Raw genomic sequence first — 7,676 nt, 5'->3', positions numbered from 1 at the left:
TGCACGACATGAAGCAAGAGAATGATTGGGTGCAATCTCCCCCCATGCCTTGTGTGAGCGCTCCACAAAGCATGTATTTTATATATTATTCATCTTCAAGCTCAAAAAATAGCCCAATTTACAATTAGCACGCTTTAGCTTTTGTATTTGCTTTTGTGCCACTAAAGAATTAAAGCTATTGGGTGCCCAAGGAGTCAGGCGGTACCTAATACAATGTCCAATACAAATATTTAAATCGTGCACCCATGCGCATACAAAAATAATAAATAAATATCAAGTGCTTTAGTAAATAAGCGCGACAAAATATGGGCGCCATGCCTAAGATACGCGCCCATCAAAAATTGATGATAATTGGAATACACGCTATCCTCCAATGCTTTCCAATGCCACCGCTGCTTGCTCTACACATCAACTGAAGCATTCACAATTGTTAGAAAAATAATACAATTAAACCGACAAAAGTGAATACCTAGCAGTCTTCAGCTACATCAATAAATTGGTTAGAACTCAATCCTAACCTTAATTTACTACGAGTGCACACTCTAAACTCGTAAACATTTATTAATTTAAATATGTATTTTGCGGAATCACCTGCTATGGAATCACCCACTTACACATTAAATTAACAACACGCCCGAAAAGGATAGGCATCCCCATCGACTTTTCGCACAAAGAATCCACCTTGTGTATGAGCCCCGGTAATAAAATTTTGCGGAATCCACCGCAAAACCTCACGGAATCCACCGTGGAATATGCCTCCTAGCATCATACCCCGGGGGTGGGATAGCAATTGTCCTCAATTGCTATTAGCTCAATGTGCCTCTTCAACAGGATGGTTTTTAAACTTGACCAAATATCTAGAATATCTACGGCCAATTCTAGTGGTCATAAAGTCAGTATCTATAATAGTTTCAGGCTCAAGGATTTCAGTTTTGTCGTCTAGCAAAGGAGGGTTTTCATAGACAGGGTGTACAAGTAATTGTCCTCTAAAAGGTCGTAATAAACCGATATGGAAGGTGTTGTGAATTTTCCAATGTTGTGGTAATTCTAGTTTAAATGCATTGTCGTTGATTTTGTGTATGATCTTGAATGGTCCATAAAATCTAGGTGCTAATTTGACAACGGGGTGTTTATCTACACTTTGTAATCTTCGTTTTTCAATTTGTAACCAAACATAATCATCAACTTTAAAATTCATAGCTTTTCTTTTCTTGTTTGCTTGTTTTATGTATGATTGCTGGGCTTTGGCAATCATATCTTTAACTTCATAAAAAATAGTAGCATGCATGTTAGCAATATCATCAGCAGTTTGAATTTTGTTTGATAATGATGTAACAGGTGTAGACAATCGATATCCATAAATAATTTCAAATGGTGCTTTCTTTGTAGCTGTATGTGGTGTGTTATTATATGCAAACTGAAGTAAATGTAGATATGTATCCCATGTGTGTGGTTTTGAAATTGTGTGAGTACGCAAAAGATCTAAAATAGTACTGTTAGTAGCTTCTGTTTGACCATTTGTTTCAGGATGAAATACAGATGAAAAATTAATCTTTGTTCCTAAGTTAGCAAACAAAGTAATCCAAAAATTATTGCAGAATCTAGAATCACGATCAGAAATAATGACTTTTGGTAAACCATGGTTAGTGAAAATAGTTTTCAAAAACAATTGAGCAGCTTGAGATGCAGTTAAGGTTTTCTTGCATGGAATAGAATGTGCTTGTTTGCTGAACCTGTCTACAACAGTCCAAATCATATCATGATTAGCTTTAGTGTTAGGTAGACCAGTGATAAAATCCATTGAAATCTGTTCCCATGGTCGTGATGGAATGGATAATGGCATTAATAAACCATATTACTTACCATGGTGTCTTTTAACTCGTTGACAAATTAGGCATTCAAATACAAAATTAGATATATCAGTGTCCATATGTGGCCAATAAAAATCTTCAATCAATGTACGCAAAGTAGATATAATTCCTCTATGACCTTGATATGGGGGACAATGAATTTCATTCAAAACAAAAGATCGAAACAGAACAGTTACACATAATCTTTTTTCATAAAACATAAATCCATTAGTGTAAGACAATGAATCAATAGGAATCCAATTATTTGCAACTATTTTATTCCAATCAGCTTGAAAAGTAGGATCTTGGTGATAAGTATCTTTCATAGGAATAAGGGAATCAAATGATATCACAGAAATATTTTGAATTATCGGTCTTCTACTCAAAGCATCAGCAATAATATGTCCTAGATATTCAATTTCTGTTTGGAAGAATTCACTCTTTTCGAGATTAGCATATAATTGATTGTCTTTTAGTAACTTAAAAACTAAAGACAAATGTTCATAATGCTCATTCTCATTTTTACTGAAAACTAATATGTCATCAAAGAAAACAATGACACAATGCTGATGTTTCAGAAATACGCGATTCATCATACGACTGAATGTGGCTAGTGCATTAGTTAAACCGAAAGGCATAACCATAAATTCATAGTGTCCAAATTGTGTTCTAAATGTAGTTTTGAATATATCATATTTGTCCAATCTTACTTGATGATATCCAGATTTAAGATCTATCTTACTGAATATGGCAGATCCTTGTAGCTTATCCATAAGATCATCTACCCTAGGAATCGGGTATCTATTCTTAACAGTAATTTTATTTAGGGCACGATAATCAATACACATGCGATAGGTATTATTTTTCTTTTTCACTAATAAGACAGGTGCACCAAATGGAGAACTACTAGGTCTAATTAATCCTCTGTTAAGCAAATCGTCTATTTGGTTTTGAATTTCTTTCTGTTCAATTTGGTTATGTCTATATGGTGCTTTACATGGTGGTTGTGTTTCAGGAATTAAATCTATCTTATGATCTTCAGGACGTGAAGGTGGTAATCCAAGTGGTAAATCAGCAGCAAAACAATCTTGGAATTGGGAAAGAAATTGTGCATGCCTAGGATGCATCTATTTTTCTTTAGCTTGAATTTCATTCACCCATATTAAATAGGATTTGCTACTTTTACGTAATGCACGTTTAGCCTGAGTATGAGTAAGCAATGGAAAATTATTGGAAGCGTGCATACCATGCAGTGTGATTTGTTTTCCTTGAAAATAAATTTTAATTGAATGCATAGAATAATCTATATCAGGATTGTATTGATGACGCCAAGGCATTCCTAAGATAATGTCACTAGACTGCAAATGTACAACTAAGAAATTTCTTCGTTCAATATAATCACCAATTTTAATTTCTAAATTATGTACCTCTTGTGTTCCATTATATCTTGTACCTAGGAATGTAGCCTTGATGCGATAATGTGTAGAAACAGTATGTAAATTCAATTCTTTTACCAATTTTGCAAAAATAAAGTCATGTGTACTCCCATCATCATGTAAAATAGTCTTTTCTTTACCATGCACAAAACATTCATTGTTAATAAGGAATGGGGAGTTGGCATACCTGGCAAAGTATCAGACGTAGTACCAATGTCGTCATCTTCTTCCGTAAAGTCCAGCATCTCTTCACGTTCTTCATCTTCTATTGCTCCCAGATAATTGATATGAACAGATGGCTCTTTGGATTAACAAGTGGCTGCTAGATGTCCAGGTTGATGACATTTGTAACAAACTATGGGTTTTGCTTTGGATACATTATTGATAATGGTAGGAAGTTTAGGAATGTTGGGATTTGACTAAAGAGATGACTTAGGATTTGGATTTGTGTTTGATGGCAAGGCACGTGGTCGTGTCCAAGGTTTACGGAATGAAGATGGAAGAAAACGACGTTGATTGAATCTTCAAAAATTTGAATTGAATTGTTTGGAACCAAAGTTACCATTAGTTGGAAATTGTTGTGGTCGCTTGTCTCGTCCATGATCTTCAGTGTCATGGGCCAAGGAATTTCATCTTCAAGGGTTGTTGGCTTGAATATATTGACCTCCGCATAAAAATGTCCAAGTAGGCCAGACATAAACTTGCGTTTATGAGTTGCTTCAGGTACATCTTCGAGCATTCGTAGTTGCAATAGAGCATTCCAGAAACGTTCAGTATATTGTGAAATAGGTTCCGATCCCTTTGTTGTAGAAGATCCCATTGTTTGATTGCTTTTTCGTGGAATTGAGGTGGAAGGAAATTCTGCAAAAATTTCTTTTGGAAAGTCTCCCAAGTAGTGGGACAATCAATGCTTTTGCGGACCACAGTCCACCATAAGGATGCTCAGTCAACTAAATGGTTAGTGGCACATTTAATTTTGTCTTTCTCATCATATGATTCTTCATGGAAATAATCATCAAATTGACTGATAAAAGCAAGGACAGTCTTTCCATCACATAATCCATTGAAAGTACGAAATTTGAAGTTTCTTTTACTTATCTTTATTTCTTTCCGAATAGATTGGGCTTCAAGTGTTGCATTGATGGTACGTCGTATAAGATCTTCAGGTTGTGATCCATCTTGGTCGGTGGTAGATCGTTGCAAATTGGCCAATTGAGCTTGCAAAGCTTGTCGTGCTCTTCGTTCCTCTTGTAGCTGCATCATAATCAAATCCAACTTTTGCTCCATTGTTGGTTCGGGTAGATCACCTTCAGTCATAAAATCTTCCATGGTTTGATCAGTCATCTTGCAAAATTCCAAAAGACATCACACACTCGAAACCTTGTTAGTGGGATGAGCGTAGCTCAAAGGCGGGTTTACAAGGCTTGTATTTTTTTTTAGTTTGGCTTTTGTAGTATTTCTCCTTTACGATTGCGAAATTCGATGTCACAATCATCTTCCAAGAAAATAATTTTGCGCATAGTCTGCGTATAGACTGCGTATTGATGATTGTTTGTTGTAATCTGCTTCTGTCAATTCACAGGTGTGAACAGGGGCTTCCAGAGGGAAATAAACTGATTTGTGAGTTGATGAATGCGAACTGCCTCTATGGTAGTTGTTGAAGATGACCTTTATGACCTTAGTGACTTAGATAACTTAGAGTTTTAGTCTCTCTAATCAAGCGTGGATTTAGAGGACCTCAGGATGTTCTCGTCCGATTCGGTGCGATGGGTAGTACATGTTGCCGCCGCCGATGGGTGAAATTGAAGATTGAAGCTTTTTATTAAGCTTCTTTTGAATCCTTATAGCTTATCATTAAAGCTTGAAAAGCTATGGTGAAGAATTTCTTATCTGTGAAGGAAAAACCAACGACTTCATGAAGGATCTTCTCGCATTGTCCTCCTCCTGTGCAGAGGCTGGTCCCTCGCGATCTGAGTGTACAGCAGGGGATTCTTGACTGCCAGGAACACGTGGTATCGACCGTTTGCCACGAGATTGACTGTAGAGATCGATTGTTCCAGGAGCTCCGCCTTCCCGCGAGATGGTAAGCGATTGGAAGCTCTTGATCTCAGCTTCGCTCTGATACCACTGGTACACAGATCGGACGCCGTATGCGCGCGTAGTGAGCGTCAGAAGGTCCCCAAGAACAAAAGAACTCTACTTTTTGTACAAAAAACAATGAAGAAAGCTTGCACGACATGAAGTAAGAGACTGATTGGGTGCAATCTCTCCCCATGCCTTGTGTGAGCGCTCCACAAAGCATGTATTTTATATATTATTCATCTTCAAGCTCAAAAAATAGCCCAATTTACAATTAGCACGCTTTAGCTTTTGTGTTTGCTTTTTGCCACTAAAGAATTAAAGCTATTGGGTGCCCAAGGAGTCAGGCGGTACCCAATACAATGTCCAATACAAATATTTAAATCGTGTGCCCATGCGCATACAAAAATAATAAATAAATATCAAGCGCTTTAGTAAATAAGCGCGACAAAATATGGGCGCCATGCCTAAGATACGCGCCCATCAAAAATTGATGATAATTTGAATACACGCTATCCTCCAATGCTTCCCAATGCCATCGTTACTTGCTCTACACATCATCTGAAGCATTCACAATTGTTAGAAAAATAATACAATTAAACCGACAAAAGTGAATACCTAGCAGTCTTCAGCTACATCAATAAATTGGTTAGAACTCAATCCTAACCTTAATTTACTACGAGTGCGCACTCTAAACTCATAAACGTTTATTAATTTAAATATGTATTTTGCGGAATCACCCGCTATGGAATCACCCACTTACACATTAAATTAACAACACGCCCGAAAAGGATAGGCATCCCCATCGACTTTTTGCACAAAGAATCTACCTTGTGTATGAGCCCCGGTAATAAAATTTTACGGAATCCACCGCAAAACCTCACGGAATTCACCGTGGAATATGGCATCAATAGTACACTAAAGGCTATGCAAGGTGAGGATTAGTGCACTATAGTACACTAGGATCAAGAGTGGAATGCAAGTAGTGGTGTAGTAATACACTTGGGTGGTGGGTTGTATGTAAGTGCACTATAGTACACTAGGATCAAGAGTGGAATGCAAGTAGTGGTGTAGTAATACACTTGGGTGGTGGGTTGTATGTAAGTGCACAAGTGCTAGTGTATTGCACTAGGCTTGGTGCGCTAGGGTGAAGCTAGTGTAGTATGGTTTCTGGGGGTGATAGTGAGGGAGTACTAAAGTGCCAAGGGGTGGATTTAGTGCATTTTCTAATGCAAAATAGTGTACATGCCTATGCAATTGTATATAGACATGCATATGCAACTACATGTTTACTCAAGCGCATGCTAGTACACTAAGGTGTATACATTAGGCTCAGTTAGAATGTACCAACTCTAGAGTAAGTGGGAGTGTGCTTAGTAATAGTGCACTAGTGCAAGGTACAGTGAACTACGATGAGTACTAGTAGGTTTATTGTTTGTGGTCAAAAGAAAGGAAATTTTTTTACTTTAGATGTAGAAACTCCCTTCATTCAAAGCTCTATGTATGTTGAGACAGAGGACATGGAAAAGATAAAGATGTAGAACTATGCCATAGAAGGATTGGACATGTGAATTTGCATATGCAATTTAGACAAGTGGTTTGTGGACTTCTAGAGTCTTTGGATATAGAAATTATGACCATGTATGTGAGGCTTGTCAATTTGGCAAGTAGCCTAGACTCCCATTTCCAAATAGGGGGAGAGTGAGCAGCTATCCTTTGAAAATGATGCATTCCGATGATCAAAAGGAGGAGCAAGTCATCTCCTTTCTATGGCTCAAGCTTATAAACAATTCCTACATCAGCCTACTAGATGAGAAGGTAGAGGTCGCAAAGCTAATATTGTAGCTTGAATCAAATTCAATATAGTAGGTGTTGTCAAGGAGGTAGCCTACCTTGGCTCATTTGAAGAGGAATCAAGGGAGAGTGAGGAGTGGGTTTGATGGAAGAGTGTAGAAGGGATGCTTATTGTAGAAGGTTCCACTATGGGTGTAGCCTCTCTCTCTTTCTCTCTCTCTCTCTCTCTCTCTCTCTCTCTCTCTCTCTCTCTCTCTCTCTCTCTCTCTCTCTCTCTCTCTCTCTCTCTCTCTCTCTAATGGCAAACTTGCTTATTACAGTATGCATATCTATCCTTCATGTTGGGAATCCTACATGCAGGCAGAGGCACATACCTAGCCATACATAGCCAACCCGCTCTCAGTGGTATTTAGACAAAGTATTGCATGACTTCGAACTTGATCACACACTTTATTGATCAAGACAGGTGCATGGAGTGGACATGCAAGAGAGACAAGGTTATGCAAGTTGTGTGGAC

The sequence above is a fragment of the Lygodium microphyllum genome, chromosome 12, assembly GCF_053477565.2.
Source record: "Lygodium microphyllum isolate KBCC chromosome 12, Lygodium_microphyllum_v1.1.10, whole genome shotgun sequence".
Taxonomy (NCBI): Eukaryota; Viridiplantae; Streptophyta; class Polypodiopsida; order Schizaeales; family Lygodiaceae; genus Lygodium; species Lygodium microphyllum.
This window is presented reverse-complemented; position numbering follows the sequence as displayed.